This window comes from Balaenoptera physalus (assembly GCF_965194825.1).
Source record: "Balaenoptera physalus genome assembly, contig: HAP1_SCAFFOLD_690, whole genome shotgun sequence".
Classification (NCBI taxonomy): domain Eukaryota; kingdom Metazoa; phylum Chordata; class Mammalia; order Artiodactyla; family Balaenopteridae; genus Balaenoptera; species Balaenoptera physalus.
The window spans coordinates 481,904-495,505 of record NW_028126069.1 but is presented as its reverse complement, the minus strand read 5'-3'; positions in this window follow the sequence as shown (position 1 = coordinate 495,505).

Genomic DNA, 13,602 nt, shown 5'->3' with positions numbered 1-13,602 from the left:
CAAACACATGGACGCTAAAAAATACGTTACTAAATAACCAAGAGATCACTGAAGAAATCAAAGAGGAAATCAAAAAATACCTAGAGACAAATGACAATGAAAACACGACGGCCCAAAACCTATGGGATGCAGCAAAAGCAGTTCTAAGAGGGACGTTTATAGCTCTACAAGCCTACCTAAAGAAACAAGAAAAATCTCAAGGAAACAATCTAACCTTACACCTAAAGGAACTAGAGAAGAAGAACAAACAAAACCCAAAGTTTACAGAAGAAAAGAAATCATAAAGATCAGAGCAGAAATAAATGAAAAAGAAACAAAGGAAACAAGAGCAAAGATCAATAAAACTAAAAGCTGGTTCTTTGAGAAGATAAACAAAATTGATAAGCCATTAGCCAGACTCATCAAGAAAAAGGGAGAGGACTCAAATCAATAAAACTAGAAATGAAAAAGGAGAAGTTACAACAGACACCGCAGAAATACAAAACATCCTAAGAGACTACTACAAGCAACTCTATGCCAATAAAATGGACAACCTGGAAGAAATGGACAAATTCTTAGAAAGGTATAATCTTCCAAGACTGAACCAGGAAGAAACAGAAAATATGAACAGACCAATCACAAGGAATGAAATTGAAACTGTGATTAAAAATCTTCCAACAAACAAAAGTCCAGAACCAGATGGCTTCACAGGTGAATTCTATCAAACATTTAGAGGAGAGCTAACACCCATCATTCTCAAACTCTTCCAAAAAATTGCAGAGGAAGGAACACTCCCAAACTCATTCTATGAGGCCACCATCACCCTGATACCAAAACCAGACAAAGATACTACAAAAAAAGAAAATTACAGACCAATATCACTGATGAATATAGATGCAAAAATCCTCAACAAAATACTAGCAAACAGAATCCAACAACACATTAAAAGGATCATACACCACGATCAAGTGGGATTTATCCCAGGGATGCAAGGATTCTTCAATATACGCAAATCAATCAATGGGATACACCATCTTAACAAATTGAAGGATAAAAACCATATGATCATCTCAATAGATGCAGAAAAAGCTTTTGACAAAATTCAACACCCATTTATGATAAAAACTCTCCAGAAAGCGGGCATAGAGGGAACCTACCTCAACATAAGAAAGGCCATATACGACAAACCCATGGCAAACATCATTCTCAATGGTGAAAAACTGGAAGCATTTCCTCTAAGATCAGGAACGAGACAAGGGTGTCCGCTCTCACCACTATTATTCAACATAGTTTTGGAAGTCCTAGCCATGGCAATCAGAGAAGAAAGAGAAATAAAAGGAATACAAATTGGAAAAGAAAAGTAAAACTGTCACTGTTTGCAGATGACATGATATTATACATAGGGAATCCTAAAGATGCCACCAGGAAACTACTAGAGCTAATCAATGAATTTGGTAAAGTTGCAGGATACAAAATTAGTGCACAGAAATCTCTTGCATTCCTATACACTAATGATGAAAAATCTGAAAGAGCAATTATGGAAACACTCCCATTTACCATTGCAACAAAAAGAATAAAATACCTAGGAATAAACCTACCTAGGGAGACAAAAGACCTGTATGCAGAAAACTAGAAGACACTGATGAAAGAAATTAAAGATGATACCAACAGGTGGAGAGATATACCATATTCTTGGATTGGAAGAATCAATATCGTGAAAATGACTATACTACCCAAAGCAATCTACAGATTCAATGCAATCCCTATCAAATTACCAATGGCATTTTTTACAGAACTAGAACAAATCATCTTAAAATTTGTATGGAGACACAAAAGACCCCGAATAGCCAAAGCAGTCTTGAGGGAAAAAAACGGAGCTGGAGGAATCAGACTCCCTGACTTCAGACTATACTACAAAGCTACAGTAATCAAGACAATATGGTACTGGCACAAAAACAGAAACATAGATCAATGGAACAAGATAGAAAGCCCAGAGATAAACCCACGCACCTATGGTCAACTAATCTATGAGAATGGAGGCAAAGATATACAATGGAGAAAAGACAGTCTCTTTAATAAGTGGTGCTGGGAAAAGTGGACAGCTACATGTAAAAGAATGAAATTAGAATATTCCCTAACACCGTACACAAAAATAAACTCAAAATGGATTCGAGACCTAAATGTAAGACTGGACACTATAAAACTCTTAGAGGGAAACATAGGAAGAACACTTTTTGACATAAATCACAGCAAGATCTTTTTTTTTTTTTTTTTTTAAAACAGAAACTATGCTGGCTATTTTTTTTTTAATATTTTATTTATTTATTTTTATATATTTATTTTTTTTTGGCTGTGTTGGGTCTTCGTTTCTGTGCGAGGGCTTCTTCTAGTTGCGGCAAGCGGGGGCCACTCTTCATCGCGGTGCGCGGGCCTCTTCACTATCGCGGCCTCTCTTGTTGCAGAGCACAGGTTCCAGACGCGCAGGCTCAGTAGTTGTGGCTCATGGGCCCAGTTGCTCCGCGGCACGTGGGATCTTCCCAGACCAGGGCTCGAACCTGTGTCCCCTGCATCAGCAGGCAGATTCTCAACCACTGCGCCACCAGGGAAGCCCCAGCAAGATCTTTCTTGATCCACCTCCTAGAGTAATGGAAATAAAAACAAAAATAAACAAATGGGACCTAATGACTTCAAAGCTTTTGCACAGCAAAGGAAACCATAAACAAGACGAAAAGACAACCCTCAGAATGGGAGAAAATATTTGCAAACGAATCAACGGACAAAGGATTAATCTCCAAAATATATAAACAGCTCATTCAGCTCAATATTAAAGAAACAAACAACCCAATCCAAAAATGGGCAGAAGACCTAAACAGACATTTCTCCAAAGAAGACATACAGATGGCCAAGAAGCACATGAAAAGGTGCTCAACATCACTAATTATTAGAGAAATGCAAATCAAAACTACAATGAGGTATCACCTCACACCAGTTAGAATGGGCATCATCAGAAAATCTACAAACAACAAATGCTGGAGAGGGTGTGGAGAAAAGGGAACCCTCTTGCACTGTTGGTGGGAATGTAAATTGATACAGCCACTATGGAGAACAATATGGAGGTTCCTTAAAAAACTAAAAATAGAATTACCATATGATCCAGCAATCCCACTACTGGGCATATACCCAGAGAAAACCGTAATTCAAAAAGACACATGCACCTCAATGTTCACTGCAGCACTATTTACAATAGCCAGGTCATGGAAGCAACCTAAATGCCCATTGACAGACGAATGGATAAAGAAGATGTGCTACATATATACAATGGAATATTACTCAGCCATAAAAAGGAACAAAATTGAGTCATTTGTTGAGACGTGGATGGATCTAGAGACTGTCATACAGAGTGAAGTAAGTCAGAAAGAGAAAAACAAATATTGTATATTAACGCATGTATGTGAAACCTAGAAAAATGATACAGATGAACCGGTTTGCAGGGCAGAAGTTGAGACACAAATGTAGAGAAGAAACGTGTGGACACCAATGGGGGAAAACTGCAGTGGGGTGGGGATGGTGGTGTGCTGAATTGGGCGATTGGGATTGACATGTATACAGTGATGTGTATAAAATTGGTGACTGATTAAAAAAAAGAAGAAGAAGAAGAAATTCAGTTTGGAAAATAACATAATTTGTATATGTTTGTTTGCCCTGTAAGGTGGCAATCTGAGTTTTCATTCATGGTTTTGGCAGCAAAAATTAGTAATATCGACTGAAAAAAGTGCCCAATATAAAAGTTGAGAATTATGTTTTATTTGGCGGACTTTCTGAGGACTCAAGCTTGGGAGGCTGTCTCTCAGGTAGCTCTGAGGGACTGCTCCAAAGAGGTAAGGGAGAAGCCAGGATATACAGGAGTTTTGAGATAAAAACCAGGTAGTGGAACATCAAAAAATTACTGTTAATTAAAGAAAACCAGATATCTCAAGTTAATGAATTTAGCGCTTTTCTACACGTGGGAAGATGCGAGAATCTGGGCTCACTGAAAACATTCCTTTGATATGCACTTTAACTATCTAGGGCCAGTATCCTTTTTTCCACCCTGAATCCCCTCAGGGTGCACAGTTGGGGATGGCTTGATGGCTGATGACTTGATGGCTGCACATCCTTTGTTTATTGATATGGCAGGCAGCATTTTTCATCCACAGTAACAGCCATGTATCTATTGGGTTGGTCAAAAAGTTCGTTTGGGTTTTTCCACCTTATGGAAAAACCCAAACAAATATTTTGGCCAACCCAATATTTAGAAAAAATGGATTACATAAATTCATCATCATATGTACCTTTTAAAAATAAAGGGTGGCATGCATTGATACGTAAAAATCTGGAGTATTTATCAATAGAACAATTAAGCAAAGTGTATTGATAAAGATACTGAGAAATAAAATATTGCCTGCCATATCAGTAAGTAAAGGATGTCACAATCATCAGCAATTGCAGCATCGCAACAGAGAGCTGGTGAGCCCGGAGGAAACTCAGGATGTGAAAACACAGGATACTGGCCCCAAACAGCTGAGATGCATATCAAAGGAATGATTTCAAGTTGTTTGGCATAGTGTGTCCAGCACTGTAGCTTGCTGGTCGCTAAGTGAAGCTGGGTCTTGGTGTTGAGATAGAGATCTCTGGGAGATTTTCGCCGTTTGGTATTACGTGGAGCTGGGAGGTCTCTTGTGGACCAGTGTCCTGAAGTTGGCTGTCCCACCTCAGAGGCACAGCTCTGATGCCTGGCTGGAGCACCAAGAGCCTTTCATCCACATGACTCAGAATAAAAGGGAGAAAAAATAGAAAGAAAGAAAGAGGATAAAATAAAATAAAGTAAGATAAAATAAAATAAAGTTATTAAAATAAAAAATAATTATTAAGAAAAAAATTTTTTAAGTAAAAAACAAAACAAAACAAAACAAAAAACGGACGGACACAACCCTAGGACAAATGGTGAAAGCAAAGATATACAGACAAAATCTCACTACAGAAGCATACATGTACACACTCACAAAAAGAGGAAAAGGGGAAAAAATTATATATCTTTCTCCCAAAGTCCACCTCTGCAATTTGGGATGATTTGTTGTCTATTCAGGTATTCCACAGATGCAGCGTACATCAAGTTGATTGTGAAACTTTAATCTGCTGCTTCTGAGGCTACGGGGAGAAATTTCCCTTTCTCTTCTTTGCTCGCACAGCTCCCGGGGTTCAGCTTTGGATGTGGCCCCACCTCTGCGTGTAGGTCGCCTGAGGGCGTCCGTTCTTCACTCACACAGGACAGGGTTAAAGGAGCCGCTGTTTTGGGGGCTCTATGCCAAACAACTAGCAAGACAGGAACATAGCCCCATCCGTTAGCAGAGAGGCTGCCTAAAATCATAATAAGGCCACAGACACCCCAAAACACACCACCAGATGTGGACCTGCCCACCAGAAAGACAAGACCCAGCCCCATCCACCAGAACACAGGCACTAGTCCCCTCCACCAGGAAGCCTACACAACCCACTGAACCAACCTTAGCCACTAGGGACAGACACCAAAAACAACAGGAACTACGAACCTGCAGCCTGCAAAAAGGAGACCCCAAACACAGTAAGATAAGCAAAATGAGAAGACAGAAAAACACACAGAAGATGAAGGAGCAAGGTAAAAACACACCAGACCTAACAAATGAAGAGGAAATAGGCAGTCTACCTGAAAAAGAATTCAGAATAATGATAGTAAAGATGATCCAAAATCTTGGAAATAGAATAGACAAAATGCAAGAAACATTTAACAAGGACCTAGAAGAACTAAAGAGGAACCAAACAACGATGAACAACACAATAAGTGAAATTTAAAATACTCTAGAAGGGATCAATAGCAGAATAACTGAGGCAGAAGAATGGATAAGTGACCTGGAAGATAAAATAGTGGAAATAACTACTGCAGAGCAGAATAAAGAAAAAAGAATGAAAAGAACTGAGGACAGTTTCAGAGACCTCTGGGACAACATTAAACGCACCAACATTCGAATTATAGGGGTCCCAGAAGAAGAAGAGAAAAAGAAAGGGACTGAGAAAATATTTGAAGAGATTATAGTTGAACACTTCCCTAATATGGGAAAGGAAATAGTTAATCAAGTCCAGGAAGCACAGAGAGTCCCATACAGGATAAATCCAAGGAGAAACATGCCAAGACACATATTAATCAAACTATCAAAAATTAAATATAAAGAAAACATATTAAAAGCAGCAAGGGAAAAACAACAAATAACACACCAGGGAATCTCCATAAGGTTAACAGCTGCTCTTTCAGCATAAACTCTGCAAGCCAGAAGGGAGTGGCAGGACATATTTAAAGTGATGAAGGAGGAAAACCTACAACCAAGATTACTCTACCCAGCAAGGATCTCATTCAGATTTGATGGAGAAATTAAAACCCTTACAGACAAGCAAAAGCTGAGAGAGTTCAGCACCACCAAACCAGCTTTACAACAAATGCTAAAAGAACTTCTCTAGGCAAGAAACACAAGAGAAGGAAAACACCTACAATAACAAACCCAAAACATTTAAGAAAATGGGAATAGGAACATACATATCGATAATTGCCTTAAATGTAAATGGATTAAATGCTCCCACCAAAAGACACAGACTGGCTGAATGGATACAGAAACAACACCCATATATATGCTGTCTACAAGAGACCCACTTCAGACCTAGGGACACATACAGACTGCAAGTGAGGGGATGGAAAAAGATATTCCATGCAAGTGGAAATCAAAAGAAAGCTGGAGTAGCAATTCTCATATCAGACAAAATAGACTTTAAAATAAAGACTGTTACAGGAGACAAACAAGGACACTACATAATGATCAAGGGATTGATCCAAGAAGAAGATTTAAGAATTGTTAATATTTATGCACCCAACATAGGAGCACCTCAATACATAAGGCAAATACTAACAGCCATAAAAGGAGCAATTGACAGTAACACAATCATAGTAGGGGACCTTAACACCCCACTTTCACCAATGGACAGATCGTCCAAAATGAAAATAAATAAGGGAACTCAAGCTTTAAATGATACATTAAACAAGATGAACTTAATTGATATTTATAGGACATTCCACCCAAAAACAACAGAATACACATTTTTCTCAAGTGCTCATGGAACATTCTCCAGGATAGATCTTATCTTGGGTCACAAATCAAGCCTTGGTAAATTTAAGAATATTGAAATCATATTCAAGTATATTTTCCGACCACAGCGCTATGAGACTAGATATCAATTACAGGAAAAGATCATACAAACACATGGAGGCTAAACAATACACTACTTAATAACGAAGTGATCACAGAAGAACTCAAAGGGGAAATCAAAAAATACCTAGAAACAAATGACAATGGAGACACGATGTCCCAAAACCTATGGGATGCAGCAAAAGCAGTTCTAAGAGGGACGTTTATAGCAATACAATCCTACCTTAAGAAACAAGAAATATCTCAAATAAACAACCTTACCTTGCACCTAAAGCAATTAGAGAAAGAAGAACAAAAAAACCCCAAAGTTAGTAGAAGGAAAGGAATCATAAAGATCAGATCAGAAATAAATGAAAAAGAAATGAAGGAAACGATAGCAAAGATCAATAAAACTAAAAGCTGGTTCTTTGAGAAGATAAACAAAATTGATAAGCCATTAGCCAGACTCATCAAGAAAAAGAGGGAGAGGACTCAAATCAATAAAACTAGAAATGAAAAAGGAGAAGTTACAACAGACACCGCAGAAATACAAAACATCCTAAGAGACTAGTACAAGCAACTCTATGCCAATAAAATGGACAACCTGGAAGAAATGGACAAATTCTTAGAAAGGTATAACCTTCCAAGACTGAACCAGGAAGAAACAGAAAATATGAACAGACCAATCACAAGCACTGAAATTGAAACTGATCAAAAATCTTCCAACAAACAAAAGCCCAGGACCAGATGGCTTCACAGGTGAATTCTAACAAACATTTAGAGAAGAGCTAACACCTATCCTTCTCAAACTCTTCCAAAATATTGCAGAGGGAGGAACACTCCCCAACTCATTCTACGAGGCCACCATCACCCTGATACCAAAACCAGACAAAGATATCACAAAGAAAGAAAACTACAGGCCAATATCACTGATGAACATAGATGCAAAAATCCTCAACAAAATACTAGCAAACAGAATCCAACAGCACATTAAAAGGATTATACACCATGATCAAGTGGGTTTTATTCCAGGAATGCAAGGATTCTTCAATATACGCAAATCAATCAACGTGATACACCGTATTAACAAACTGAAGGAGAAAAACCATATGATCATCTCAATCGATGCAGAGAAAGCTTTCGACAAAATTCAACACCATTTATCATAAAAGCCCTGCAGAAAGTAGGCATAGAGGGAACTTTCCTCAACATAATAAAGGCCCTATATGACAAACCCACAGCCAACATCGTCCTCAATGGTGAAAAACTGAAACCATTTCCACTAAGATCACGAACAAGACAAGGTTGCCCACTCACACCACCATTATTCAATATACTTTTGGAAGTTTTAGCCACAGCAATCAGAGAAGAAAAAGAAATAAAAGGAATCCAAATCAGAAAAGAAGAAGGAAAGCTGTCATTGTTTGTAGATGACATGATACTATACATAGCGAATCCTAAAGATGCTACCAGAAAACTACTAGAGCTAATCAATGAATTTGGTAAAGTAGCAGGATACAAAATTAATGCAGAGAAATCTCTTGCATTCCTGTACACTAATGATGAAAAATCTGAAAGTGAAATTAAGAAAACAATCCCATTTACCATTACAACAAAAAGAATAAAATATCTAGGAATAAACTTACCTAAGGAGACAGAAGACCTGTATGCAGAAAATTATAAGACACTGATGAAAGAAATTAAAGATGATACAAATAGATGGAGAGATATACCATGTTCTTGGATTGGAAGAATCAACATTGTGAAAATGACTCTACTACCCAAAGCAATCTACAGATTCAATGCAATCCCTATCAAACTACCAATGGCATTTCTTACAGAACTAGAACAAAAAATCTTAAAATTTGTATGGAGACACAAAACACCCCAAATAGCCAAAGCAGTCATGAGGGGAAAAAACAGAGCTGGAGGAATCAGACTCTCTGACTTCAGACTATACTACAAAGCTACAGTAATCAAGACAGTATGGTACTGGCACAAAAACAGAAATATAGATCAATGGAACAGGATAGAAAGCCCAGAGACAAACCCACACACATATGGTCACCTTATCTTTGATAAAGGAGGCAAGCATATACAGTGGAGAAAAGACAGCCTCTTCAATAAGTGGTGCTGGGAAAACTGGACAGGTACATGTAAAAGTATGAAATTAGAACACTCCCTAACACCATACACAAAAATAAACTCAAAATGGATTAAAGACCTAAATGTAAGGCCAGACACTATCAAACTCTTAGAGGAAAACAGAGGCAGAACACTCTATGACATAAATCACAGCAACATCCTTTTTGACCCACCTCCTAGAGAAATGGAAATAAAAACACAAATAAACAAATGGGACCTAATGAAACTTCAAAGCTTTTGCACAGCAAAGGAAACCATAAACAAGACCAAAAGACAACCCTCAGAATGGGAGAAAATATTTGCAAATGAAGCAACTGACAAAGGATTAATCTGCAAGATTTACAAGCAGCTCATGCAGCTCAATAACAAAAAAACAAACAACCCAATCCAAAAATGGGCAGAAGACCTAAATAGATATTTCTCCAAAGAAGATATACAGATTGCCAACAAACACATGAAAGAATGCTCAACATCATTAATTATTAGAGAAATGCAACTCAAAACTACAATGAGATATCATCTCACACCGGTCAGAATGGCCATCACCAAAAAATCTAGAAACAATAAATGCTGGAGAGGGTGTGGAGAGAAGGGAACACTCTTGCACTGTTGGTGGGAATGTATATTGATACAGCCACTATGGAGAACAGTATGGAGGTTCCTTAAAAAACTAAAAATAGAAATACCATACGACCCAGCAATCCCACTACTGGGCATACACCCTGAGAAAACCATAATTCAAAAAGAGTCTGTACCAAAATGTTCACTGCAGCTCTATTTACAATAGACAGGACATGGAAGCAATCTAAGTGTCCATCATCGGATGAATGGATAAAGATGTGGCACATATATACAATGGAATATTACTCAGCCATAAAAAGAAACGAATTGGAGTTATTTGTACTGAGGTGGATGGAGTTAGAGTCTGTCATACAGAGTGAAGTAAGTCAGAAAGAGAAAAACAAAAACAGTATGCTAACACATATATATGGAATCTAAGGAAAAAAAAAAGGTCATGAAGAACCTAGTGGCAAGACGGGAATAAAGACACAGACCTACTAGAGAATGGACTTGAGGATATGGGGAGGGGGAAGGGTAAGATGTGACAAAGTGAGAGAGTGGCATGGACATATATACACTACCAACCGTCAAGTAGATAGCCAGTGGGAAGCAACCGCATAGCACAGGGAGATCAGCTCTGTGCTTTGTGACCACCTAGAGAGGTGGAATAGGGAGGGTGGGAGGGAGGGAGATGCAAGAGGGAAGAGATATGGGAACATATGTATATGTATAACTGATTCACTTTGTTATAAAGCAGAAACTAACACACCATTGTAAAGCAATTATACTCCAATAAAGATGTTAAAAAAAAAAAGGAATGATTTCAGTGAGCCCAGACTCTTGCATCTTCCCGTACATAGAAAAGCGCTAAATTCCTTAACTTGAGATACAGTAAGTCCCTGCAAACAACCCTTCAAGTTTCGAACTTTCAAAGATGCAGATGAGCGTTCCATCAACGTTAGGTGTGAGTGAAACTGCAGCTTGCTCTCCACCTCCTATTGCTGACGATCCTTCAGCTCTACAATCTCCCACCTCCTCTCCCTCCTCCAGTCAGTAACTCTTTTTGCCTGTTCACTCGATGCCAGCCCCTGTATGCCAGCTGTTCTACTGTACTACTGTACTTTTCAAGGTACTGTACTGTAAGATTAAAAATGTTTTATTTATTCTTTGTTTTTTTATGTATTATTTGTGTGAAAAGTATTATAAACCTATTACAGTACAGTACTATTATAGCCGATTGTGTTAGTTGGATACCTAGACTAACTTTGTTGGACTTACAAACAAGTTGGACTGATAAACGTGCTCTCAGAATCAGAACTCATTCTTATGTACGAGACTTACTGTACCTAGTTTTCTTTTATTAACAGTAATCTTTTGTTCCTACTACCTGCCCCTTGTTGCAAAACTCCTATATATCCTAGCTCCCTGCCTCGCCTCCTCAGAGCAGTTTTCTCAGGGTTACTTGAAATGCTGCCTCCCGGACTTGAAGTCCTCAGTATGTCCACTGAAGAAAACACAACTCTCAATTTTCAGGCTGTGAATATTTTTTTTCAGTTGACAATACCTTACCCCTTCTATAACTGTTATGGTAACCTACTGTGTTAGGTGGGTCCCTACCCTAGGTTTGATTGACAACACATTACTGCCAAGAACATATGAAAGAGTTTATTACTTCCATAATGGAAGTGTCTGGGGAGGGCAGGGAAGGCCTCTTAAGTAGGTGGGAAGTGCCTTGACAGAACAAGGAAAGGAGCCTGGCCTGAGTTTTTTGTTTTTTGTTTTTTAAATTTTTATTGGAATATAGTTGATTTACAATGTGTGTTAGTTTCTGCTGTACAGCAAAGTGAATCAATTATACATAAATATATATCCACTCTTTTTTAGATTCTTTTCGCATATAGGTCATTACAGAGTCCTGAGTAGGGTTCCCTGTGCTATATAGTAGGTCCCTATTAGTTATCTATTTTATTTAATTAAAAAAATTTTTTTGGCCGCACCACACAGCACATGGGATCTTAGTTCCCAGACCAGGTATTGAACCTGTACCTCCTGCATTGGAAGTGGAGAGTCTTCACCACTGGACCACCAGGGAAGTCCCCCTATTTTATATATGTTAGTGTGTATATGTCAATCCCAATCTCCCAATTTAACCTTCCCCACCCCCCTTTCCCCCCAGTAACTGTGTTTGTTTTTCACATCTGTGACTCTATTTCTGTTTTATAAATAAGTTCATTTGTGCCATTTTTTTAGATTCCACATATAAGCGATATAATATATTTGCCTTTCTCTGTCTGACTTACTTCACTCAGTATGAGAATCTCTAGGTCCATCCATGTTGCTGCAAATTTTGGCCTGAGGTTGTTTGTTTGTTTGTTTGTTTGTTTGTTTTAATTGAGATTAGGAGGTGGGCTAGTGTGAGATATTGCACACAAAGGCAGGGGCTACCACGGATTTAATCTCTTACCAGCACCAAAGAAGTAAGCACCCAGGGCTTCTTGTCATCTTGTACCGATGTGGGGCACCAGGAGAAGGAAGGATGAGGCTTTAAAAGTTGTCAGCAGTCAAACATTAAAAAATGGAGTCAGACTTCTAGATTCTCATCTGGCATGTAAAGAGCTTAGAAGGTGACATTCCTATAATCCTCACCAGAAAAAAGCAAACAAACTTAAAATTAACGACTCGGATCTATCAAACCATTAATCACAGGGCCGACTGCTGTCTCCAAAATTGGAGAGACAGTGAAATAGAAATTGTGAAATATGCCCACAATATTCTGCTCTTAACAATGCCTGTCCTCAAAAGATTCTGTTTTACCAGTGCCTAACTGACATGGTGGGAGGGTGAACTAGGAGATAGATGGGCCCCTGGGCCAGACAGCTGGTGTTTGTCAAGTGGAGCAAAACTGAAGTTTTGTCCTCAGCCAGACAAGAATGATGCCCGTTTCCCTTCCTCCACTGATATGGAGGGAATGAACTGGCAGTGGGGAATTTGTTGCAGCAAAAATAGAAATGGAGTTTTTCCTCTCCTGAGAACAAGGAAAGTAAAGGGAACAGTGATCAGCCTAGAGGAGAAACCAACAGGCCTGAAAGAGTTAATCACTCCTAGCTATATTTTAACTGTTACTAATCTGTAGTGTCTGTAACTAGATTCATCCTTCACAAAGCTAACCTATCACTACCTGACACTATGTGAATTACATCCTGCACCTATCACCCCCTAACTCTGTGTGATGTAAATTACATCCTGCACCTGGTGTTTAAGCTCCCTGCACTCCCTTGTAACAAGTCACCCCTTGTCGCTTTTTGCATTTCAGAAAGAAGGTCACAGGCCAATAAGCCAGAGACAAACAGGCCCAGTTACCGGGTCGGGCCGCCTGACGCCAGATGTGACTGTTTTGAAATAATGCAAGAAGAAGAAAAATGCAAGACCTTCATGACTTCGATCCTTATCATACACCCCCGGACTTCAAGCCCCACCTATAAGATCTCCTCTGATTCCTCGGGAAGTGAGGGCACAGTTCTTGAGGCACTAGCCTGCTGTGTTTTCCCCTTTGCCTGGCAAAGAATTAAAAGCTATCTTTCTTTTCCTCCAAAAACTCTGTCTCCATATTCCTGTTCAGCATCAGTGCACAGAGAGCCAAGGATTTTTTGGCAACAGGGGAAATTGCTAA